General features: G+C 37.4%; 1 long non-coding RNA gene across 1 annotated transcript; it reads right to left on the reverse strand.

Moving 5' to 3' along the window:
- On the reverse strand, positions 1-27,293 carry LOC121910347. The gene is made up of 2 exons (XR_006099663.1): positions 26,900-27,293; positions 1-792 (listed from the first exon to the last, which is right to left on the reverse strand). It is a non-coding gene; the product is annotated as an uncharacterized LOC121910347 (long non-coding RNA).
- Positions 27,294-27,811: the final 518 nt, after the last annotated feature.

Raw genomic sequence — 27,811 nt, forward strand, 5'->3', positions numbered from 1 at the left:
TAACTTTAGTACAGAATTGTATTGTTTTATTATAACATACAGATGATTTTCACTTTATTGAAATGATAAATTGTGACCTTTGTGATCTAGTGTGTCTGTATTAACATAAAACAGCATTTCATTCTGTACACGGTACGTAGTTAGACTCTATGCTTTGACATTTGTTCTTGACAGGACATATAGTAAAAAAACTTTAAAATGCATCTGCTGAGCAGCTAACTAACTGACTAAATAATAAATTAATCATTAATTGTGGTCAGGGTAATGCCGTGCTACTGTACGTTAAACTCTTGACCTGACAACTGCACATGAATAACCCCTTTTGTTCAGTTTATGATGTCTTACACTATTTCCTGTTTTTCCTGTCATCAACCCTATTAAAAAAGTCAACAATGACTACGTGAACATGTATTAAAGTGAAAAAAGATTGCAATAATTTTATATTAAGTCCTCTTGTAAATATTAAGAAGATAAATCACACAGATACACGTTTATTATGGTTTATGGTTTATAAGCTCATGTCCTGAAGTTGGTAAAGTCTAGACTAGACAAACTAGAAAAACCATTAAAAAACGGATGTGAAACACTTTATAGAAGACCTCTTTTTACTTTATGTCCATATTTTATTGCTGAATGTATATTTGTTCAATTCCCACAGTCTGTCTCCTTCTTAGTTTCAGATATAGTTCCTTTACAGACAGGCTGCCTTCACGTTTTCTTCTTCCTTCTTCTGCCGCAGACGGAGGGGTGGAGGATGCCAGGATTACTTTTGATGCTTTGCAGATTGTTACCCTATCAGAAAAGAGGACAAATAGTTTACACATTTCTGCCTTACATAGCGAATACTAAAATTTGAGGTATACATCTCAATCACATACATACTTGAGATATGTTGGCTTTATTCGGTTTTTATTATGAACGTCAATATGATCACAAGCCGTGAAAGGCAACTAAACAAACAAACAAAGCACCATCCATGAATCTTGAAAAAAAAGAAAGAAAAAAACTTTGAGGAAAGCTGATTGGAAGAAACAAGTTTGGACCTGTGTTGATCCAAAATAATCTGAACAAGGAGTTAGAAAATGGAAGTCCCACAACTGTGAGAGGACATTTCATATTCTGTTGTTGGATAGAACAAAATTACAGTCAGCAGTAATCACAAAAAGGAAATGATGGCACCAAATTACATCGGGTAGATAAATACCAATATAAACTCAAAAGAAGCAGTTGGATGTCAAAGACAGAGAAACAGCGATATAAAGAAAAGAATAGACACCAGTGTGACACGAAAATTTTGTGAGGTTTATATGTGAAATACAACCTTTAAATTAATTTACAATTCAGACAAAAAAGTCCAGCTTTTGTTTTAAATATCATGTTGTAACTTATTTTCCTTTACCATCTGGAAACGAGGTGAAAAGTTTCCTAACTGGATTCTACAGTTAGGATTTCTTTGACTACGTGATTAGTATGTTTGAGTAGCTGACTTTGCTCATGGTTCAATGTATGTGTTATCAGTGGTTCTGAAACTCCAAAGGGTCACTATAATCGCCTGCGTGCAGATGATATCTCACAATTTGATCCAAGTGCAGTGTGCAGTGGTGATGCAACAGTACCATAGGAATTAGTACAATGGTGTACCAGAGTTCAATAGCGAAATGAGAAAAACATCATCCAGTGCATCTTGTGTAATGATGCAGAATGTTTGAAATGTATAGAAGTATCCAAAATTAAGCTATGAGAATGCAATGTATGCATGTAACATTTTGCAGGTCTCCACTGGAAAAAAGGACAAAAAAATTTCTTGCTTGCTATAAAAATCAAAAGAGACAGGAAAATAAAGGTAGATATTAAAACATCTACCATATTATAGTTGCATTTTATTACATTATAGAAACTGGACACTGTTCCCTTTAAATGTGCAGAATTATTTTTTACAAAAGTTCAAAAAATATTTTGGATTTATTGTTGATCTCTTTTTTGGATTAATAATACTTATATAATAGTACTTTATTATTTATAAAACATGTTCTGTTTTTAATGAATAATTCAAACCATTTTTAACCATTTCTTTCATAAAATAGTTTCTATAAATGATATGATATTTTCATGAGACACAATCACCCTGTAAAATATATATTTTTGGCCACATCAGGTATACAATAAAACCCATTATGTTCATAGTTACTGTTTATTATCATACTCATCAATTTCTCAAACTATTTAGAAGCAAAACGCATCTCAAAACTGACCAGTTAAAAAAGTAATACCTCTTATTTGATGTAGTATTAGTATTTGATGTAAATAAATAGCATGTGAAGCTTCTGTATAGTAAACTCAGAGCAGTGAAGTGAACACAAACTCAAACAAGGAAAAAAAAACTTAATTTCTCCTGCTGCTTTGACCAACAACAGCCCATGTTAAAGATGCTGCTTAATGCCTTCAGAAATCTTAAAACTTGTTTGTACAGTTCAATTTGACCATTCCTTGAAACTCCAGGATTAGAAAAATTATAACATTATAACATTAATATTTACAAGTATATATATATATGAGAATGTGTGCATAAATCTATGTTTTTGTATAGAATGGATCAATGTGTTTCTATGATGACTGAAAATAATTATTTTCTAATTATTCTAATATAATTATTCTCCCACTTTACATGCTCACGAGGCACACCCACACACTAAAGCGACTGAATCAGGATTACAAAGTCTGAAATTCAAGTTCCTCTTCAAGTTGATTTAATAATCCTCTCAACCTTAAACATAGCTTAGATTAAACGTAACTCTTTGGGATCAGGGCACAAAAAAATCCAACAAAACATAAAATCATCAAGATGAAAAACAACAACAACAAAAAAACAAACCTAATTGCTAACAGCTAAAGTCACTAAATAATGTAACTGACATATGTGAGTCATATGAACATTGTTATGCCTATGTGTCATTAGTCATAAGTGCTACGTGGTGCAGTTTCTTTTAAAATGTGCAAATTGATTAAAGCTGTAATTGAAGAGCTTGCCTAGAACCGAAACCCCTGTTAATGACTCATAAGGTGGGAACGTTCAGTTGCAGGTTTGTTCAAGTTTTGCTATTCCGATTTAGTCAACTGTGTTAACAGATTTCTTAGACTGAATATGCAGTTTGTGGTTCTTTTAATTCGTGCCTTTTAATTCACTTAATTAATTTACTGTAGAGCAAAGGAATAAATTTGCTGCAGCAGCACAACTGGTTACGCAAACAACATGGAAGGAGGAAGTGTGAAATGCATACTAGGATGTATCTCCTAAGTTTTCTTAAATAAATACCGACATTGTTGACATACAGTATATCGCACAACATGATCTAGAGGCAGAAGACAGTGAAGGACAGTGTCTGTCTCTGAACCAGCGTACAGTGGCAGCGCAATGTTTTCATAAACTATATTCCCCCCTAAAGTAGTTTTAAGGTTGGAAAAATCATCTTATTCCTCTCTGTTAGACAGTATCACATACATATTCTAAATCAGCATATTCTAGCTCAATTACGTTTAGTTACCTTATAGTTGGGAAAACGACTTAGTACCATATAACCAGGTTATATATATACAGGGTTGCATTTTATACACATTTCCCAAAAAAAATCAGCCTGATATGTTCAGCATCTTAAGAAATTTGGGGATTTCATTTTGGGTCTGAACAAACTTTGGCTGTGTATATTGTGTCTGTATTTAAGCTATACAGCTTGAATATTATCCAGCTATAATATTGCTGCTATGTGGATGTACTGACTGTTATTTTATATATTATACAAATATTTTTTATTTGAGCATGATGACACATATACACATACATGAGCACACATATCCGTAAAAATATACATGCAATTAGATCACAATATGTTCTTATTCGTTTTCTTTGAACATTTGTATGAAAAATAATGGAGATAGCTGAGGATATTTAAAAAAAAGACAAGAACAAAAGCAAAAAACAACAAATGTATATAATAAAATTACGGAGAACAAAGTACAAGAGAGAAAAAAAATATATTGAAGGCCTCCCCAACCTAATCGCTGAACTGTCACCCCCCCAGCCCTATCCCTCCACCTGTTCACTACTTTGTTGGTGTAAAGGGGAGAATGCCATTTTTAAGTCACGGGTGTAGGATAGTGAGTGAAAGGTGACCAAACGTGGGACCTTATTCTTTCTAAATGGAGTGTGTTTGTCACATTTTTGTACTAGAGACTTCTTTCTTTTTCCAATGCATGAGAAGCAACTTCTTTGCAATGACGAGACTATAGGATAGGAAACATTTCTGGCAGGTGCTTAATTTTAGAGCGTCATCAGAAGTTCCTAGAATTATAGTGAGTGGGTCTGGTTCTAAATGGATTTGAAGTATTTCAGATATTAATTTGAAAATATTGATCCAATAAGTCATAACTCTGGGGCACAAAGCGAAGCTGTGTCATCTGCTGAAAGGCATCTGTCACATACTGGAGAAATCTCAGGGTATGTTCTGTGTAACCTCTCCTTAGAATAATGAAGACGGTGTAGAATTTTAAATTGGATTAAACAGTGCCTTGCATTATTAGAACATGGATGTGGTCCAAGCTTCCTTCCCACAGAGTGTCTGAGATCTCAATGCCCATTTCTTCCTCCCATTTTGTTTTTATTGCAGTAGAATCAACTGGGCTGATAGGATTGTAAGGTGTCGTATATATAAGAAACTGATTTTTCTGAGCATGATAAAGGTCCGAGGCATCTATCTAGACTGGAGCCTCTAAAAGTCTCAAAATTTCATGCGTGTTGTTTTACATAGTCTCTTATTTGCAGATATCTAAAGAAGTTGCTTCCTGGTAATATATATTTACTCTTTATTTATGTAAAGGAGGCAAAGGTGCTTTTGTTGTATAAGTCTCCTATTGTATGGATGCCTGCCGTTATCCAGAGTTGCAAAGTATTATCTAAATTAGATGGTGTAAAAGTAGGGTTTCCCGCAAAATTACTATATTATCAGATTTTATAGTATGGACAATTCAGATCAATGATATCATTCTATTTCCTTATTATTTGATAATGCGATAGTCAAAGTCCAACTTTTCTATCTTGCCTGTGACTCAGCCCTGAGTCTCTTTGTTACTAATGAAGACATAAATCTTCTCAAAAAATGGGTCACAAATATGAATTTTCCCTCTAAAAAAGGCTAAATAATTTCCCAAAACAGCTGGGCACTGTAGTTTTTAGCAAATGTTACTAAAACAGGAGTATACAATGCATTTGTTTGGTACTATTTTCTACTGTGGATTAATACATATTTGGTGTGTTAGTGAGTATTTACAGCAACAGGGAGGTGTCTGTGGGATTGACTCAAAATAAACAACAGAGCCCATGTTATGGAGACACATGTCACGCAGTGCAAAGATTAGCTCATTGATGTGTTTTTAATAGTTTTTGGACATCAATGGAGGAGATTGTCCTTCCAAGAAAAACAACACAATTGGTCATAATATCAGTCGCCCAAAACCAACATATAGTTATGTTTGAGTGACAGATGTTGTCTAGTGGCCGCAGTAATTATGACCTGGAACCAGTGGTGGACTCAGTCTGTCTCAGTTGGCAAAAAAATATAAAGGGCACCTGATACATATAATGGGCCCCCACTTCATAATGTTTTTCTCACTCCATTACAACAGCATCATAGGGCACTGCATTACATCCTCTTCATTTAAAGGGCACATCATTCTCATTTTTTGGATTTCTTTACAGGGCACTATCATATTTTCTTCCACTGAACAGGCATCCATGAGGGCATTACATGTCACATATAGGGGCCTTCTATAGGGCATTTCACCCTGATATACCCATAACTAGACAGTCATTACAGAACTTTGGCATGTTTTCTCCTTTGTGTGGGCACCTTAGAGGGGAATTTTATCATAATGTGTGGGCACCTTAGAGGGCACTTTTGTCCTGGGGGGGGGTTGCCCCTGCCTGAATCCACCAGTGCCTGGAGCAATGACGCAGTCATGATGATGTACAAAAATGTTGACAGTTTTCCTCATTCTGAGGAGGAGGGAGTTGAGCCTGTGTTAGACACGTGTCAAATTGCCTATAAGCATGAGCACAGCACTGAAGACGCCATCTTCAACATTTCCCATTTTATCTCCAAGCACCTTGAGAAGATGAGTGAGGACATGAGTGTTAACACTACACTGATTAGATGGTTTTATTCTTTTTTTAACCAACAGGACACAGTAAGTGAAGGTCAATGGGACCAAACACAGCAATACAGGGGTCCCACAAGGTGTGTGGTATCACCTAAACCCTTTACATTATACACTAATGATTGCAGGAAAGTACATGCCAATAATTATATTATTAAATTTGCTGATGATACTGTGACTTTGAGCCTTCTCCACAAGGACATAGACCCTTCTGTGTACCACAATGAGATAGACACTTTCATCAAGTGGTGGGACACCAACCATCTCATTCTAAATGTCACCACAACACAGGACATGGTCTTTGATCTGAGGCAAATGACTGACCATGTGCCAGTGGTCATCAAAAAACAGACAAATGTTTAGGTGTCCTCGTATAAATACTCAGGTGTCTACATAGACAACATTCTTTGCTGGAAAACACACATCGATAACCTGCGCAATAGACCGCAGCAGAGACTTCACATTCTTAGGTAATTGAGGCTGTATGGAGTGAGCAGCCAGATTATGCTGATGCTCTACCAGGCAACCCTAGAGAGCATCATTAGATATAGAATTACAGCACGGTTTGGCAACCTAATAGTGTAAGTGAAAAGCAGGCTTGCCAGCATGCACAAAACCAGCTATGAAAGTAACAGGGAAGAAAAAATATGAGCTCATACAGAGCCTGTATGAGCAGGCAGTCATGAAACAAGCTGGAAAAATCATTGCGGACCCTCAACATCCAGTTTTCTCTGAATACGAACTTCTGCCATCAGGAAGAAGACTCTGTGTGCCAAAGTGCACATCAAACCGCTTGAAACTGTCGTTTGTTCCAGCCTCCATCAAGCTGCTGAACTCTAATGCTAAATCTTAGTGGAATAGGGCAATGCGCAATAAAGCAGTTTAGCACTTAGCACTTTTACACTTAACTCTTACAGTTTCTTTTTAAGTCGTCATGTTTTCAATGTCAAATGTATAGTCAAATGCCTCTTTTATGTTTTTAAGATCTTTTTATATGAAGCACCTGTCAAGCATTGTGTCAAACGCCTCTTATGTTTTTCTGATGTTTTTTATGTGAAGCAACAGACTGTAACACTGTGGCCCAAGACAAATTTCCCCTCTGGGACAATAAAGTTACTCTACTCTAACAGTTTCCCATTTCCAACCACGAGTGTCACATTTCCAACCACAAGGAACAGTTTTTTAAAAACCATAACTACAATCATCCCCTAACCTTAACCATGTGGTTATTATTGTAGCCATGATGATGGACATTGCCTAACTTAAAGGAAGTAGTAACTATAACCCACACCAAATGTATCTCCAACCTTAACAAAGTGGAAATTTTAGAACAAACCATGATATCCTCCGAAACCAGGAAATCTGATGATTACTGCTGATAGGGGTACCAGATTAGAAAACTCTTGTGGTGTTAGAAATTAGAAAGTGAACATGGTCAAATGACATATTTGGTAGTTTAATTTGGAGGACTTACAATTGAGGTCTATGGCACAGAGGAATAAGCAATATCAGGCTATGACTACACAGCCAATACTTGTGAATAGGATCAATTCATTGTTGGTTTTGGTCTTTTAATAGGATTCGTTGACAATACGAACAAATGTGAAAAATATAGAATAACACCGGCTTCATCTTTAAAATATCTTTCAAAAGTTGAAAAGAATCAAATTGGAAATGATCAGCCCTTCTGAAGCCATCCCTCTGGCTTAAAGACCTGATTATGTTTATGAATCATGAGAGAATGAAGTTTGCACTGAGAGGCTCTGCCCACAACTTTTATTCCACTTAGGGTCCTATGATCCAGTACTTTTATAATAATAAGGGTCTTCCGAACAGTACATGAAGAGACTTATCTATCTATGTATCTATTTATCGCATGATTATTATTATTTTATTATTTTCATTTTCTCTCAATAACTGCATCATTACATTTTGAAAAGGGCTACTGGCTATTATCATTTTTGTACTATGTCAATAGTAAAAGACTGCAGTGTATATTGGGGGTAGGGCTTGAAGAGATGAGATAAAAAGGCCTATTTGTTGAAAAAGAGGAACATATGTTAATGTTCTTGCACTGTGCTAAATGTAACTTTGAGTTTGTTAGATTAATTTTTTTTTATACTGTTTATTTTAGGAGTACCTAAAGTTCCCTGGTCACGTCTCAGGAAAAGTTGTGGTGTGCTGGTTGAGATACCACACCTACAACGCACAACTGCTCCTCTCCACCCAGGGCAGAAATGAATTGGCAGCAAAAACACCTAACATGAACCCGCATTAAGGAAGCACACAGAGATATGTCTGGTGCTTTCCAACTGGCGAGTGTAAACATTTCACTTGCCTTGTGATCATTTTAATGACACTTCACACTGAGTCACTTTAGACTAAAGAATGAGAGCTGTGTTTTTTTAATAGTTGTGAAACAACAGAAATGTGCATGTGAGTTTACTTCCTCCTGAGGATTTCACATACACATACACACCACAGTAACCAGAAGGGTAAAATTCAAGCTTGGTATTTCCCTAGGTTTTTCTCTCTCATGACACTGACTGATATCACTGCTTAATGCTTAAATTGCACAGCACCTGCACTACTGTCAGGAATATTGTGTCAAAATTCCATGTCTTAGTCTCATCCAAAATGAGACTAAGGCAGAGAGATTTGCTATTAGTTTCTCATATTTGCTATTATGGGAAAACTAACATATTTATAATATTGTATATTATATTAATTATTTTCTTATTTTATTGTTGTTGCATGAATTACAGACTCTGAGGTCTTTTATTTAAAGTTACTTACATGTTCATGAGGCACAAGACCAATTTTACATGTCAAAGTCAACTAGTCACAAGCAGTACTACACAACCTGTGAAAACCTGTTGTATGATGTCTTCTGTTCTGGAGGATCTCTATTAAGTCTGGAAAAAAAATACTGAAGTGAGATAATATCAACTGGAGACTACAAATTTGTAACAGAAACCATGTGTTGCAATCTTGGTCTGTGGAGTTTGAAAGATGTGGGACTTTACCAGGCAGGTAGGGACTAAAAAAAGATACCACTGAGTTATGGGAAATGTAGGATCCAATGATTTTGAAGGTGGAACTATTCTAGGGACCAACAGTTAGGATATCAGTCTCTGTTGCATCAAGTTTGGCCATCCCTTATTTTAATTTGTCTCCGGTAAGTCTCTCAACTTTAAAGCTCAGTTTTTACTACTAAATTAAAACATTCACTAGAAACAGATTGATCTCCATTGGATGCACGTGTGTTGGAAAGATGATTCAGCAAACTACTGTATGAGGAACTATGGGGAGTATTCTGATGGGGATGATGTTTTATCAGCTTCAACAAAGCTCCCCCAAACATTGAATGAGGCATGCAATTGCACAGCCTATTTCTCACTTGAAACGTATTAGGAGCCTAAGTTTGGTGGATAGTGATATGACAGCCTTGTATAAAAAATTGCCTCACATTAATGTTTGCAGATGATAAGCTGATTGGACAATGGTCAACAAGATCCCTCCATGTGTTTGTGTGTGTCTACAGATAAAGGGGACCATCCTCTAGCATGGGTGGCCGTTATATAATAAAACTGCACAGAGGTTGGCGTTGTGATGTATGATCTGTAGTTTGAGAGGTGTTAATCAGATATAGAAGGAACGTATGTGGGCTGTCAGATCATTATCTCTGTTTTGAAGTATTGCTTTTCCAGTTTGGGTTTTGGTGTTTGTGTTGGCATAATAACAACACCCACCAGTGCGCTGGAAATTCAACCGATTGCATGACATTCTGGACCAGGACTGATCCACCTGCCCGCTGCCCGATGGACAGTCTCTCCAAGACACTTTAAGCTCACAGTGACGACCTGATCCGGGCTGTGTTACTGCTGAGACCCACAGTGAACTCCTGGCTGTCTGCTAATAGCCAACTGTCGGCCCAACACAACACCCCCAGATCTGCCAAGATGACTAAGAGTAGTCTTCAACAAAACAGTAGGCATACAATGCCTTTGTGATCAGAAGTTGATGCTGAATAACTTAAAATTTAAAGATAACTTCTCCAGAAAGTATCTTAGCTTTCCGGAGAGCTCCTCATTGCTATGCGTTAGCCTCTCTTACCACTTTGAGTCACTATTTCCAAGTATTTTGAGTTCCTAATATCATTTAAAGACCTTATTATTCTTTTGTGTGTTATTCTATGTATGTCATATACTCTTCTGGCATTTAGCTATATAATAAATGTCTGTCTTAATCAAGAAGTTGTCGTTTGCATTCTTCTGAAGAGTAGTAGACAGGTCACTGACTGGAACAAGAACTTACGATTATGAGACTGAGTCATTGATTAAATTAAACAAGAGTTAGCGCTTCATCCTGGCACTAACAAATCCTTACAAATCCTAACAAATCCTAACCAAAAAGGAGGTGGTGCCCACAATAACAAGGTAATTAAATACTAAAGTACTAATACATACTCCTACAGAAGAAAATGGCTTTGACTCCTCTGTAAACCTTGGCAAGTCATGAAAGCTTTGGTGAGTAAAACCAAATACAAGTTTTGTTTGTTTACAAGAAAACTCCAAAGGGCACCTTTAATGAGCCTTCCTGTAGTTTAAATGATAAGGAGACAGAACTGACTACTTGGTGCCATCCATGTTACAGTATGACATCACTCAGACTAAGAAACCAAACCACAGAAAACCGTTTACAGTTTGAATAAACTGCTCCAAACACAATTCAAAAAGAGGACAGTGTCTAACACGTTAATGCACTGCAATTAACTACGGTATGGGCTGTAGATCATGACTATGAGCTGTATCAGTTACCCATTGAAGCTTAAAAATATGCACTATATTCATAATGCAAATAATCTAGTGCATCATTTTTAATAGCCTTATGATATCTTTTGTTTACTCTTTTATTTCCTTGTATCTAATGCAGCATCTATTTATTATGCAATGTCTGAAAAACAAGAACAACGGGAGCACCTCCTGTTATTCTGGCTTGGGAGCTTTTATATTCCAAGATAGTTAACCCCATTGCTGGCCTTGTAGTCACAGCAGCAGCCTAAATGATCTGATTTTGTGTTACATACTGTATTGTAGCAATTTGTTTTTTGTCTAGCTCCTTTTTAAGTTAAGAGATTAAACTGAGATTAAACTGTAACTGCTAGCAATTTCTCCATCAGTTTGTTGACACTTCTGTAGTTCTTTCCTCCAAGTGGGAGATATTGTGGCTATCAGGAATTCACTCCAGCTTGGAGTTACAACTAGGAGGTTTGAACAACCGTTTTTCCTCACCCCACTGCTTGTAATTACAGTCTGAATAATATGAACATAAATTTTATGTTAATATGTTGTCTGGAATTTGGTCTGTGACTCATCTCCTTCATGTCACAGCCACAGACCATCAGTTAAACATTTCTCCTGGGTTTGCTGGCTAGACGTCCAGTGTTCTTTTTTAAAATGCTTGTTTTCATTAAACTGTGGGTCGGGATGTGAATGATACAGTTCCGATTGTTTTGCAAGCAATTTAGATGAATGGGTACTTCAGGAATGTTAGGGCTTACTCAACCAGCTGTCACAATTCTGGACCCTGATTGGCCAAATCGTCTTTGTGATTCAGCTGTGTCAAGTGGGTGGATGTTTACAGTATTTATCCGGTTAAACAGTGCATACTCCAAACTGAGCACAGTGTTTTGCAGTGCACTCATACATATTGGGAGTGAAACCCAATACTCCGCATCCTTGGTTCATGAACAAACTAATGGAGCATAAATGGCTGTATGGTCTAAATAGCCATCAGCTGTAGCACATTTCGCACACATCAAATATACATTTGAAAACTTTGCTTCAGACGGTCTTTGGGGATTACTGCAACAGCAAAACAGTTGACTCTCATGTACATAAAAAATCTGAATTCACATAATCAAACCTGGTTAAAGCTTCTTTTTTGTCTGAGAATTTGTTAGTGTAACCAAAGAGGAAGTAATTAGTGATGTATATTCATATATCAGAAAGCATAAGGATTGGTCTGGCAAGTAGTACTGTAGTAGTACTGTAATTTAAAGTTAGAAGTGTATTTCATATTATGCTTATCCAGGTGTCTGTATGATTTTGGCTACTGCTGCTGTCATTCAATAGCAGGCAACAATACATGAATAACCCTCATTAAAAAACTAAAAATAGAAAGTCGAAACAATCATGGGTGTACTAGTATTTGGTTCATGCCTCAAAGATACTGCACAGTGTTTAATTAATGTTTAATATGACGCTTCAAGATGGAATTCAAGCCAAACTACAAAAGTGAGCTACAGGAATGGTATTTTCAGGTTTGGAGATGTCATCGTGTGTGATTTACAGACAGTGTTAATATCTAATGTGTGCTACGCTGCCAGACACATACAGTACATACCAACACTGTAATACATGCACTGATATTGGCAGAGGGTTGTGTGTACTGTATCGCATCACAGCCTCACAAGAACAGTGATGCTTGACATTTGTATGTGGAGTCATTAAAATGCCAAGGCATACCAATTCTTGCATATAGTGTAATTTTGTGTTAGGTTCTCGTTAATTCTTGCAAGTAGATCTACATCTTTATGAGATTTCTCATTTGTATTAACCATGCAAATAAATAGTTTGTGGGTCTCAGTTGGTGTAAAAATGTAAGGGAAGAATAGAAAGGTCAGATTGGAATCCCAGAACATGCCTGCAGTATATTTTAAAGGAAAAGTTACTCTTGGTTGTGTGTTTGTGCAAATTTGTATTTCTTCTTGCTGCCTTCTGCTGCTTTTCCCCTTAGATAAGACTGCTCTTCCTTAGCTGGCTTAGTTATATAACGAAATAAAGAGCAATCAGTCATGATAATGTTTGTTGCACTCCCATATCATGCTCGTCTTTTCATTCACAGTAACTCTTCATTTGATGTAACACTGGTATGTTGAGACTGCCAGCACACACTGCCAGTTTTCACAGTCTTTAAGATTTAATGACTCAGTGACTCAGTGATCAAGCCTGGCATCAAAGAACAGACACACAACATTTTGCGCAGTCCAGCATTAATGTCATAGTGACTCATACTGAAAGGCAACAATGGCTTGCTCCCAATCTCAAGGATCCTTAAACTATGAACATAGTTGGAGTTGTCCCAAGATGTCGGACTTGCCCTCAAACAGTGATGTCATCTAGAAAACATTTACTCTATGTAATTTTGTGGAAAGCCCAGTGAAAAACAGGATGAACAAAACAGGCTTGGGAATTGAAGAATCTAAAGTGGTTCAAATAACGTGTTAAAACTGGTTTCGTGATTCCTGTATGACTTATGTTACACTGAATTAAAAGTGTTTAGTGCGGCCCAGGTACTTATCCAGAGCAGCTAACAATACATGAGTCTAAAGGTCTCTTAATGACAGTTCTCAGCACTGCGTTCATGCTGGAGGAGTTCGGTTGAAAGGGCTGACAGAAGTTGTCAGCTCCCTGTCAGTTTGAGATATCAGAAAACAATGGCAGGAAGTATTATACAATAGTTGGCCAATTGGAGGTCTTATCTTAACAATCCATGCTATGATTTAGACATCCAGCACTATAAAAGGGAGTGTTATATTCAGGTTTTTATCATTGCACTGATGCATAACAATATGATATAAAAACAACTTTACAGTTTTAGCATTGTTTAGTCCAAATAGCGTGACAACTGATGCTTAATTACAATCAGTTACCAGTAATCAATAAGTTACATATTAGGGTATTAAATCTCTAGGTGGAACTATGATTGTGACTCAGAATACACCGATACCAATTTACTGACGTATAATAATACATTCATCACCTATTCATACATGATTGATTGAGAGTAATGTAAGACAGATCAAACTCTGGTATTTGGTTGTATATGAGGGCTTGGAAGCCAAGCTGAAAAGAAGAAAGAGCACACTGACTGATTAAATTTATGCATGTTTGTGGATATGCTTGTGTTTGTGTGAATGTTTGTGTGTGTGTGTCTGACAGAGATAGGGGTGGAGGGAGGGAGGGAGGGAGGAAGGGAGGAAGGAAGACACAGAGAGTGGGTGTGAGTGAAACAAATGGTTGTAACTGCTGATTTACTGGAAACACCAGAGAAGTCTTTAGTCATTGTAATCAAAAGAAGGATGCTGTAAACTTGTGGAATACCACACTCAGCAGAAATATGATGAGGTGTATAATCTATCCAGGTTTCATGAAAATTGCACAACACTTAAAGATGCCCCTTAATTACAGCACCCTAGTTTGGCCAGTTGGGCTAATTGTGAGGGCAGCAGTATGGAAAAAGCAGGGTTTATGTCATCTAGACTTACAGTGTAGGAGTTATGGCTTTTGACAGTTAGAAGTTATTAAAAAATGTCCTGCACCTCTGATATGGACCCTGTTCCCTGACCACAGCTACTGTGCATCAAAACACTAAACCTGCATTCTAAAACCTGCATTTTCTTTGATTATTTTTATATTCTCTGTTAGGGTCTTTTTTTTTCGATTGAAAGAGGTGGTTCAGAGTTTGTGACAAAAGTACTGTGCAGGAAACAGATTTAGGGAAGGAATATAAAGGAGCCAAACACATATGAACGTTACAACTGTTTTTTCAGCATTGAAACCTTCCTGTGTCTCATTTATACCATCAACATGTACTGCCACTGCCAAAAACAAAAAAACCCCACCAAAACAGACAAGTAACTTTTGGCCATGCGGGTAAACCTGCAGACTGAACCCAGAAGTCGCTCTACAACCTAATGGATTAAGGGGTAATAGCATTTGATATTTATTTTGTTTAGACGTTTATATAACTCCTTTGGGTAGGCTAGTAAAGTTTGGGATTCCTAATGCTCACATATACTTAGAGAATCATGAGGCTTCATGCTTTCAAATAATATAAAAGCTGTAAAGGTTGAGTGAGGATTCAATTGGATGCCATCCCAAATAAGATAACGAACCCCTCTACAGCCCTGTTTTTCATGTTGCTGCTTGTATGTTGGCTACAACTACTAAAATTACGTCCAGGTTGTAAAAAAACAAGGAGAACATTTTAAAATTTCTGTGTTTCAAAAGATTCAGACGAAGAAGTCAGAAAATGTATTTATTCGAGATACTGAATTCTAATACTATGCATAAACCATTTTCATCAAAATTTGTTTTTGAAATTCAAGCACTGTATGTAAGTCTTTCCATGTGCTGAATATATTTTATGGATGGGAAAGCTGGCAATATTCGGCTTGCAGAAGAAGCATAGTGGATGAATAGTGAATCAATTGCACCAAAATCATGCAGACTGGTTCAAATGGGTGTATTCCTTTTGAGTGAAATGTATCGTGCAAAACAGTTGGAAACAGTCCAACAGTTGGACAGAGACCTAATTCATGCCAACTTTAATGTTTAATATTATCAATCTGACTGTGAAACTGTAAATAGGAGTTGCCTTTTTTGGGTGTGAGTATATTGAGAGAGAGAGAGAGTGAGAGAGAGAGAGAGAGAGAGAGAGAGAGAGATAAGGGAACCTTGTAAGTCAGCTGACTTTTTGGAAAGACAAACACCCTGTTTCTGGCTGCTTTGTCGAGTGGCAATGCCATGCGCCGTCTGGATGGCTTTTCTTGGCTCATTTATGTAACTCTGTGTGTGCCTTGGTTTCTGTGGGTAGGTCTGTGGGTAGGAAGATAGAAAAAAGAAAGAAAGAAAGAAGACAGTTTGCAGGAGTCTGCTGATTTACCAGAAAGACCAGAACTCTGTCTGTTGCGTACTCTCTGTCTGTCCTACACAGAGACACAACCCCACACGTACACACACACCCACACTGAGGGGGTGGATGCCTCACACTGGCGGGATGGCATGACGCCCATATTACCACACCAAGCAGCAAAACAAAATCCAGGTCAAACAAGGCTGTAGGTAGGTTTTAGTCAGGCACTAACCACACACACACACACACACACACACACACACACACACACACACACACACACACACACACACACACACACATATTTAAATGGATGACCTTGTAACTGAACCAAAATATCCCAACTTTTATGAATGACTTCGCTCTGCCTTCTACTTTATGTAAATATTTAAGAATACAAACATAGTTATTCCTTCCAACAACATGCACATCTTTGTCTTGTGTAGTCACACTGTTCACATAAACAGTGGAGGTCTGGTGAAATGTTTGCCATAAATCATGAGTTTTGGAGGTCTGTTTTTATTAGTGCATTCAAGGCTACGACTTACATTTGAATCTTCCTTTGCTAATTAACTTATAGACATGATGCTGTGCCAACAACATGGAACATGGAACATGGTGCTTCGTTAGCTTGGTGTGCTACATATCACAACCTTTTGACTTTGTGCTATGTTGTAAATGTCAAAGAACTTCAGTACAAAGTCGAGGTTGTGATTTGTAGCACAACAAGCTAACAAAGCTTTGTAAATGGAACTTAGTTCCTGTACATGTGTGCAAAGAACTTCTCTCCTGAGACTGAAAATGTGATGTTATTAATATTGTTATTAGACTTTGGTGCCGTTTCTAAACAAATTACTGTAACTGTAATCTTTGTGATAAAGGAACATAGCACCCAGTGCAGTGGTGTGACTCACTAATAGGTTTTGGACAACAATAGAGCGCTATGGCACAGAGGAATAAGATATATCAGGCTTTGGATACACACACCATACAAGTGGGATGAGTTCATTGTTGGTTAGACTGCACATGAGATTTGTTGATAATAAAAAAAATATAGGAAATCACTAGCCAAGTCCTTTAAATCCCGATGACAACCTACAGCATCATACAACTGTCGTGGTCACATTTATGTCCACTCTCCTCAGCCAAGGGAGTGTCATTACTGCATTACATCACAAATGAAATCTGAATCTCCCTGAGTTTCGGGAGAAACTCTCTAAATCATCTTGACTCAATTACTACTAAAACAAATTTACATATTAAAATTTCCTGCAGATGCTAGTTGGTTTAATGTTAGTATTCATAGCCCCAATGCCTGTGAGCTTTTTCATAGACCAGGAACTGCTTTGAATACTCAAAGAATATCAAAAACAAACAAGTAAGTGGGGCAACGTAATTAGTACAGGTTCTCCGTGTACTCTGCTTGGATGTGGCAGGGTGTAAACTGTCTTGGCTGTTTAACAGGCATTCCTGAGCTTCTCCAGTGAAGTTTATAAAGCTATTTATCAGCCGAAGGGGTTGAAAATGTTTCTGTTCTTGAGGATCATGTAAACATGGTCTCCCCATAGCAACAACCAATATACATTGTATGTCAGAGAGTATGCAGGTGTATGTGTCACAGTGTATGGAAATGCAAGAGGTTATCTGATTAAGCAGATCCTGCATACAGCCAATGTCAGTATAAACATCACGCAAAGAATGAGCTACAACCATGGCCAAAAATGTGGTGTGTCTGTTAATCTGTAAACACAGTTGACACGCTCTTTGTTTTAGACAGGAAATACCTCCAATCGGGCGTAGGTTTGGTTTTAACTTTGGTAGAGACATTTTTTGTCGGATGGCCAAAATAATTGTGTACGTGTACTTACGCTCTATCACTCTTTCCTTTGTCGTAGGCATATGTGTGCACATACATACACACATTAAGAGCCTGACTGCAAAATGTTTACTTTACTGAATATGCATTTGTTGACTTGCCTGACACCAGACTTGTATCATGATTTTTTTCTCTGATTTTTACATTTTATTTTAGACTACTTAACTATGAATCTGAGACCAAAATTAATATTTGAAAATAACATATCTGTCACAATAAATATTACAATAAAATAAATGTATAGAAACTTGCAGGTAATGTGCTGCTCTGTAACTAGCAAGCAAGCAAGAAAAGATTATTTATAGAGCATCTGCAACAGACACCAATCACAAAGTGCTTTGCAGTCAAAGAAATAAAATCAAATACCATGATCCATGATCCATGATCTCCCTGAGTCTTAAAATGTGTCTGAGGTACACTTTGAAAACCCTGGGTAGAGGACCTAAGAGCTCAGCTTGTGGTGTGGAGATACAGAAGGTCCATTGTGTAATCAATCATTTCATTTCTTGACACAACTGACCTAAGTTTGGCTGTGTTTCTTAGGTGAAAGGAGCATGATTGAGTCAGCGTTTCAATGTGAGCATCAAGAGTCATGAATTGGTCAAAAATCACACCAAGATTATGCAGACTGAGAAGATGCGGATGACTTCAGTTTTATCTGCCTTTACATGCAGAAAATTATTTGCCGTCCAGTTCCTAATTGCATTTAGTTAGTAGTTTATGAAGCTAGATAGATCTAGATAGCTAGATTTCATCAGTGCACAAATGGTAGGAAATGCTGCTAAAACTACTGATAATCTGCCATAGTGGCAGCTTTTATATGGAGAATAAACTCGCTGCTGTAAGATTTTCAAACCTCATCTGTCCTTCTTTCAGTTTGTGGATTTGAGTGACACAACTCAAGAGCTGCATGACAGTGCCACAGTGATGCTCAAACCTAAAACCTAAAATCATCCCAAAAACTTCTATTTGTTTTATTTTTCAGTCAACTCCTGAACCTATGGCTAGATCTTTCACTATGACCTCAGAGCTAACCTGAGCAGCTGCAGCTCACCTGTCTGTTTGTCTCTGTGCTGCTGACAGGATTTTGATAATAAAATGATGCCCGACAGTCATAAACAAATGAGATGGACAAGCTTTGGCTAATTTAGCCTATAAATAATATTTATGTCTTAATGGCACATAATAATGCAATAATAACTCTGTTCTTGATCCACACATGGAAAAAGGGAGCGACAGCATTAAATTAAAAAAATTCTCCCACTAATTTAAAAAATTAATGTTTGAACATATCCAGAACATTCTTATTAAATCAGCTCAGCTGTTACTGACACTTTGGTTCTTCTTTAGGACCAGATGTCTTCATTTGCTTTTGGGAGGAATTTTCACCCACAGTAATTAAATTGTTGTGAGATGTTGTGAAATTAAATATAATATCAAATGATCTTAGTTTTGTACAATGTTGTTTTCAATTCTGTGACCTTTTGTTACGGGCTAGTACACAGAACCCCACGGAGCAGAACACAGAGACAGAGGCCAGGAATTGGAATCAGATTATTGGTTTATTACAACCTGATGTTTGAGGGAAAAAAAGGAGCAGCAGAGTCTTTAGTGGCAAGGGGGGGCAGAGGCTGGCAGCTGAACCTGAGGCTGGGGCAGGTGCAGGGGGCTAAGCAGGGCAGAGCAGAGCAGAGCAGGGGAATGGGCAGGATGAAGCAGGGCAGGAAGAGTCTGCAGGGCTGGAGGGAATGGAGGAGATCCAGAGCAGGTTCCAGGTAAATCAGGAGGGAGTCGGAGGCAGGAGTCAGGAGTCAGGCCAGGAACTGAAAGTAACTTTGTCTATGAACTGGCAGAGTGTGGAGGTTGGGACCAGGTATTGGAAGCTGAGCAGGATGATGATGATGACTGGCAGCTGGTGACCTGACTCCACTCCTGCAATCAAACACACAGAAAGAGGGAAAGGGAGGAGGAGAGAGGCTGCCAGCTAGGCAGAGGTAGAAGGTCTGACACCTTTGGAATGTTTAAACTATAAATGATTACCGCTTCAGATTCTCCACCTCACCGACTCCACTACTACTGCTGCTGCGCGCCAACAATGCATGCAGCTTGAATTTGAGAGTTGCTAGATAATCAGGTTGAATATCCCCTATATCCTGCTCTTTCACTCTTTATCATGATAGTGCACTTTTTTTGCAGAAAACTAACAAACCTGGCAACTCTGCAGAGATCTTACCGTTAACATGATATGGAGTTAAAGTGGCTAGAATGTTTGAGATCTATAAAAATATTGGTCGGGACAATCCAGCAACACCTTGATATTGGTACAGCAATTGGTACATGTCGCTATCATCCATATCCAAATCTACTCACATGAATCCTAATGATAAATATCACCGAATGCCTCAATCTACTGTTGGTGTTTAAAATGTAATGTGTTGAAACCAGTAGGCAATGTCTGTTTCTGAGTTCACAACATTAAATATAATTGTTATCAAGAGTGAGTGAATGAGCCGTGACAGACAAATACAGTTTGAATGTGCAGGATTGCCCTCATTATAAGAGTCTATAAAGAAACTGGATGAGTTTTATAATATAACATGTTTATAACATGTTCAACTCAACAAGATAGATCATATATCAACAATCAGTGTCCGTGTGTGAGCCTCTGTGCAAGATTAAATCCCCCATTTATTTTTCATTAACTTTTCACTGAAAATGTTCTTTGTATTGCCATGCCATCTGCTGTGGGTGTGGCCACAGGTGATTTGGTACTATGAGGTGCAAAGTCATAGCAACAACAACAACAAAAGCAGAAAACAGGAATAATACAAAGAGCAGGGAGGCTAAACATGCAGCCTGCAGGACCTGTTCAAAACCATAACATAGATTTTTGTTTGTTGTACAAAAGCATGTATTCAAATTGCTCTTTGCGTCTGAGGAGTTTTTATGGTGGCTGGTTATCTCAACCTTTGGCAAAAATGCCAGAGCCACAACAGTGAACTTTCCCCTTGAATCATTTCTACTTTATATCCTTATTGACTAGCAAAATCATCAACTTAATTGAGAAATCACTGGTAGTTGGTGATTCAACAGGTTTAGCACTACTCTAACAAGCTGAAAAAGTGTCTCATCATATTTGTCTTGCAACAGCCTACGGTTTTTCTATCTCCAGGTTTTCACCATAAGTTGAAAAAATACCCTCTTTTGGCTTATAGCACCATTTCACACCAAAATGAACTATTTCAAAAATGCATAGGGTTTGAGTAAAAAACTTTCTATGGCTTGCTTTGCTGCAAAACTGTTGGAGCCTGACTTTAAAAAAAAATACCCCCCATCATAATGACACCACTTCCTTGTGTAGAAGCCACAAGAGAAACACCTGTGGATGACACGGGGTCATGCATTTATGATGAAATTTCGAAATCTCATGTATCACACATACTATATATATATTATATATTATAGTCACATCATAACCCAGACAAAATCAGATATGAGAAAGAAAACTGCACAAATACATGATGCAATAAAACAACCACTGCTGAGTCAAGAGCTTTACAGCCTCTGCAAGGCCCTGAGCCACAGAGAGGCTCGATTTCTTATAAATCACGTGACTTGAGAGAATGCACTACTATGCAATTCCGTAAGTGGACCAGGGGGTGGTGCTGCTCACAGAGGACACTGAGGCATTTATAAGAAATCCTTCTACAGATAGGAAATCATAATCCAGGTCTTTGGCCTCCACAACCCTCCTCGTGTAAATCTCATCCACGTTGAGCTGTCTGCACCAGACACACAGACAATGTTCTGGCACTGTCTTTTACAGTAGCAGCTTTGTAAGAAACTACTGTACCCACAGCATTCACAAAATATCACCTGAAAGTCATTGTGTTTTTTATATTGGGGGGTTACTTCTGGCAACTGAATCAACTAGTTTTTACTTGATGAATTTTGTCAATGAAGGCAGTGGAGAGGAGAGGAGCTGGCAGATGATATTTTCCTTCCCTGTCAAATTTGGATCAAATCATACTTGCAAATGATTCTTTGTAGGCCTATTTGTTTTGAACTCCTTAGAGTGCCAGGTGGGTGCATTTACCGCATCACAACAGTTTAGATGGTGTTAGATAAGATGTAAATCACACAAAAATACATTAAATTGAGTCTAACTACCACTTAATAACCCATGTGCAATAAAAGAAGGAAAAGGAAAGAAGGAGGAAGAATTTGAAAGATGATTTGTTTAGTTTCCAAGATGACTTACTAAAACATATATGTGACATTTTACTGGACCATTGGGGTTTTAAACATGTCATGGTGCTTGTCTCAATTAGGACAAAGAGAAATATCACAATGTGCTCAGTGCATAGAGACTGTGCTATGAGGCTAAGAGCATTAACTACCCATAGTAAATATGCCCTTTGTTTATGCACAGGTCTTGGCATTCATCATTTTTCACTCACATAATACCCGGAAATACCAGTAAACCCCATTAAAAATGATCAGATAATACCCTTTTTATTCCTGAGCTCTTGTGCCCTCAGGTTTATGACTTGTATGGTACTGCTCTGGCTTTATTTAACAACTCACTCAAGTTGCTCAAGCTGCAAAGGAAAAAACAAAATCACTCCTAACTTGCTGTTTACAACTTTAAATGACACTGAACAACACTGAACTGTGCTTCACTGCAGTGACTTTCAAAAACATAATAGTTTTTTTTATCTCGCCTGCCTTGCTCCAGCCATCAATATGAATCTCTGGCAGACTTTTTGCCATGCTGTTGTTAGTTATCATCCAGTAACTGATGATAGCTGATAATAGCAGCAAAACAGATTCCATGGAAACAAGACAAAGACATACCTCAAGCTGAAACATTGGTATGTCGTGACACACATACACACACAAACACTATTCAAGTTCAAGTTTTCATGTCACATCAAGTATCTCTCAGACATCTTTGATTGTCTTTTGGTGGCTATCTTATGTAAAAGGTTTCACATGTGATAGTATGGGGAAGTGATTCTAAGGTTGTGATATCTGCCAATGTGATACATGTTTGTGCAGCACAAAGGTTCGTGTAATGCTGTTATGTAAAGGCCCCTCCTGGCTGGTTGGGTTCAAAGTAGATCAAGTGTCACTGCCCCACTTTGGAAGATTCATTTCCTGTTTTGAGACTAGGGCACTTATTTGGCACCTTTACAGGGTGATAGTGATAAACCATTAGGGCTTTGAGATGGCAATATCTATATTCTGATCATCACTGTCATTCATTTCTCTATACACACTCAGACACAGTGTTGGAAGAAATATTCAGATCCTTCAAGTACCAATACAGCAATGTAAAAATACTCCATTACAAGTAAAAGTCCTGGATGAAAAATCCTACTTAAGTAAAAGTACAGAAGTATTAGCAGCGAAATGTAGTTAAAGTATTAAAGTAAAAGTAATGGTTTGGTCCCTCTGACTGATATATTATCATATATGACATCATTGGATTATTAATACTGGTGCATTAGTGTCTAAGCAGCATGCTACTGTTGTAGCTGCTGCAGGTGGTGCTAGTTTGAACTACTTTATTTACAGTTAGCTAGTTTAGTCCTGTGGTTCCCAACCTAGGGGTCAAGCCCCTCCAAAGGCTCACCAGATAAATCTGAGGGGTTGTGAGATGATTAATGGGAGAGGAAAGAAGAACAACAAAGTTCTGAATTTGGTGAAATATTGAATCATTTGAACATTTATTGAAATTAAACTTTGTGAGAAATTTAGAGGGAAGAATACATGCAAATTGCAAAAACATGCCAGCAGGCAAGTATGTTTCAAGTAAGTGAGTAACAAAGAGGGCAAGTTAGCATTCATAAACACTGAAACCATGGTACTTCCTCTTTCACGTGCCACCCATAGAGCACAATCACCAGATAAGGTCGTCGGTCTATCTGGTTTATTCTTAATACTTCAGCACCATCTGGCGGTTATTCATGATACATTATTTATCCAAACCTTTACAAATGGGGACATCTGGTGTTTACTTGAAGATGGGTTTTTGGTATTGACACCAACCTCAACTGATGGAACAAGCAGTACACAAAGTATTTAAAGTCATCCTCCACTCAAAAATCCAACCCAAAACTGTGTTTTGTTTATTGTTCCTTCACTTGGATTTTTGAGCTTCATTGTGCAAAATATGTATGTGCAGAGTTTGAAAACAGCAGACTGTTTTTACATTTATCTGCTAAAGGGGGAAAGTTTCTCTCTCATTGAAAATCTGACTTTAAGGGGTGGGCCTATGAGCATGATTTGTGACATCACAATTAGTTTGAAGGCTAATCATGGTCCAGTATGCAACCTATACAAGTGTGATGTGGAAACATGAAGCCTCCAGTGCACATAGACTGAGAATGAACTTTACGTGAAGGAGGAAACATCTTTTGTCCACAAGTTAAACTGTTGAGGTAATATTTGAGATATTTGATTATTCATAAATTCTGGATTCTTCAATGAGGGAAAAGGAGTGTTTTTAATGAGGTAACTGTACTTTTTTTTGAGATAAAAACATATTAGACACATATTATTACTCGAATCAGAGTATTTTTATATATGTATATATGTATTTATGTATATATATATATATATATATATATATATATATATACACATCTTACAGCATATCTGGAGGGGATCTTTAAATCCTTGAATAAAAGTAGCAATACAACAATCAAATCAACTCTATTAAAAACTAATGTTGGTTAGTGTAAACAAATATCGGTGTACCCATTTTGAAGCTTGGTCTCTGTAAGACTGTTAAAGTATTGAGATGAAAGCAGTATTTCAGTGTTGCAGCTGCTACAAATGGCTCCAAGTGCGACTACTTTATTATTCTATTGGGTAGTTTTAACTATCAAAACACTTAGACTGCATTTATATAAAGCTGCTTTACAATTTGCCTTTCATTCACCCACCAATGGCAGCAAGCTACCATGCAAGACACTGGCCTAACCACTGGATGCACTTGGGGTTCAGTCTCTTGCTCAAGGACACTTCAACATGTGGACAGAAGAAGCCCGATATAAAACCACCAACCCTGTAATTAATGGACACTTCTCTATACCTACTGAGCCACAGAGCCGCCTCCTAAAACCTACACCAAGAAGGAGTTGAACCAGCAACCAGGTGAAACCACTAGGCCATTGCGGATACAGTACTATATTGAGCACTATTGATATTTTATGAGCCCATTTTATGTTTTAAGTAAAATGTTAAGTGTGCAAAGGGAAAATAACAGCAGTAAAATATATATATATATCATAGAGAAAATTACAACATACAGTAAAAAAGAAAAATAACCCCAAATGAAAACTAAAAAAGTAACCAGTTGTGTAGAGCAGGTACAGCACAGTGGGCCTATATCATGAGCACTCATTGACCCATTAAAGATATACAGTAGATCAAAGGTATTTTTTGGAAATAACTGAATAATCACTGAAAAGTAAAGGATATGTTCAAAAATTTTCAAGCCTGTCTTAAAGTCAGATGCCCATAGGAGCAGTGAAAGAGGTTTTCCTCGCTGTAATCATTCCTCCTGAGGGGTTGTGAGATGATTAATGGGAGAGGAAAGAAGAAAAAACAAAGTTCTTAAACATAAATCTGTTTTCAGTTTTTGGACTTTTTCTCTAGTCTTTGATTTTGGGTGAAATATTGGATCATTTGAACATTTCTTGAAATTAAACTTTGTGAGAAGTTTAGAGGGGAAAATACATTCAAATTGCAAAAACATGCCAGCAGGCAAGTATGTTTCAAGTAAGTGAATAACAAAGAGGACAAGTTAGCATTCATAAACACTGAAACCATGGTGCTTCCTCTTTCACATGCCACCAGAGCACAGTCAACAGATAAGGCTGTTGGGTCCATCCGGTTTAATCTTAACACTGTATACTGGCTGTTAAAAGATCCCCTTCAAATGTGTTTAAATGCAAGTGATGGGGACAACACAGTCATTTTGTGCAAAAATGTATTTAAATATTTATGTTAAGCTTAAATGAGGCTTCAGCAGTCTGAGTTAGTCATATCAAGTGGATATCTGACACATTTACAGTCTTTTTAGCATCAAATTCCCTCTTTGTGTTTCCTCAGACAGTGTTTCCCTGTTGAGCTGCGGTGGAAGTATAGTAACAAAAAGAGGGACCCTGGCACTAAAAAGTCGAAATATATCTACTTGATTTGACTTCATATTAACTTCGTATAAACTTTTAAATACATTTTTGAACAGGAGGAGACTTTTTGCCCCATTAAGTTACATTGCAAATGCATTACGAAGGGATCCTCTAATGGCCAGTATGGGAGGAATGATTATGGCAAGAAAAACCTATTTCCGTGTTCATTTGGGCACCTGACTACTGTTTTAACATACACTTGAAAAAAAATGTGAACCCGTCCTTAAAGGAGACGTGTTGCCCAAACTATGGGCGCGTTTGGCGACATCTAGTGGCTATTTTATGATACAGCATTTATCCATATTTTGTCCGCCTATGCAAATGGCCTCAATGAGTGAGGAATGTCCAGGGGAATTTAAAAACATGTAATCGGTTAAATATTGCGTGATCCGCAAGACACTCTCACAGATTAAAATATTAGGCTAAAATAATAATTTGGATTGTTTTATCTGCAAAATTCTCATGATTTTTTTATCGGCAGAGTGTTACAAAATCCGTTTAATACAGGCTACTGTAGCCGAGTAAATATTTTATATAAATCAAATATGGGCTATATGTGATATGTAAACTATCATGTAGCCTATCTATAAAAAAAACAAGCATTAGAGAACAAAACAAGGAGAAATATAGGAGGAAGAAAAGAGGCGAACTGTATATGTTGTAAAGTATTTGTCGTTTCCGCACTTTCACTTTGTCACTTTGCTATGTTCATTTTAAAAACAGGCTCAATAAACAGAAAACCAACCATGAAAACATAATTACAGGCGAATAAGGTGTCGTATTGTCTTTCAAAATCTAATTTCATGAGGCTATTTCTTTATAAAACATTATCACCATCTCTATCAGGGGCTACAGTTATTCTGAATGTATATATATACAATTTACAGGCAACAATGAAGGTAAAACTCACCTTGATTTATGACGCCATCATATTATTCCTTAAGGAGGTAAAAAGAAAAAATCCATCCATGCGGTAAACGTCTGGATAAGTTGAACAAAGAAGCAACATGTTGACTGATATGCCAGTCTGTAGTTTCGCTTTTATTTCTGTCAACGCCTTAGGCTAAATTAGAGAGATTGCAGCAGCAGAAGTTACTGCCTGTCGGTGTGTGCCAGTCAGAGCTGCTGTCAATTTGCCAACTAATCCACTGCACAGTAGAAATAGAAACTGCAATTCACTTTTACATTCACGTGTACACAAAATTCAGTGCTTAAAGCTTACTTTTAAGTAGAACAATAATGCACAAAGGTTCTGTATATTTAAAATGTAAAGCTTCCTGTCAGATCTGAAAGTGAAATGCAGTCTTTCCATGGAAACAGATGATGCGTCATAAAAGTGCTTCCCCTTCGATGTATCATGTAGCTACATTTCAGAGCAATGGGCCACTTAGTTCCTGATACCTTTTTATTTTCATTCAGATATTTTCTAAAACAAATGAAGAATAAAAACTTGCCCTCACATGCCTGCTTGGACGCATCAAAACTGCTGCCAGGCTGCCTGCTGCAGAGACACCTGTGGCTTATTGAGCACTGATGAAAGCATCTTCTATTTTTTTTCTCATTTGGAAAATTTTCTCTCCATACAATATGTGTTTTTTTAATTATTGATCTCAATTTTCCCACTTAAATCTCAATGTTAATTAGATGAGAAATCCACATGGTCACATATGAGGCTCTCCAGCCTTAAAAAGCAAATACCAAGAACAAATATTTGGTTAATTCAGTATATTGTTGACTCAGTGCTGAACAAAATGAAAAGTTAAGTAACTTAAATTAGAAGTTGTGAAGTTGAAAATGCTGTTCAACAAAATAACTGCAGATT

Source organism: Thunnus maccoyii, chromosome 13, assembly GCF_910596095.1.
Source record: "Thunnus maccoyii chromosome 13, fThuMac1.1, whole genome shotgun sequence".
NCBI lineage: Eukaryota > Metazoa > Chordata > Actinopteri > Scombriformes > Scombridae > Thunnus > Thunnus maccoyii.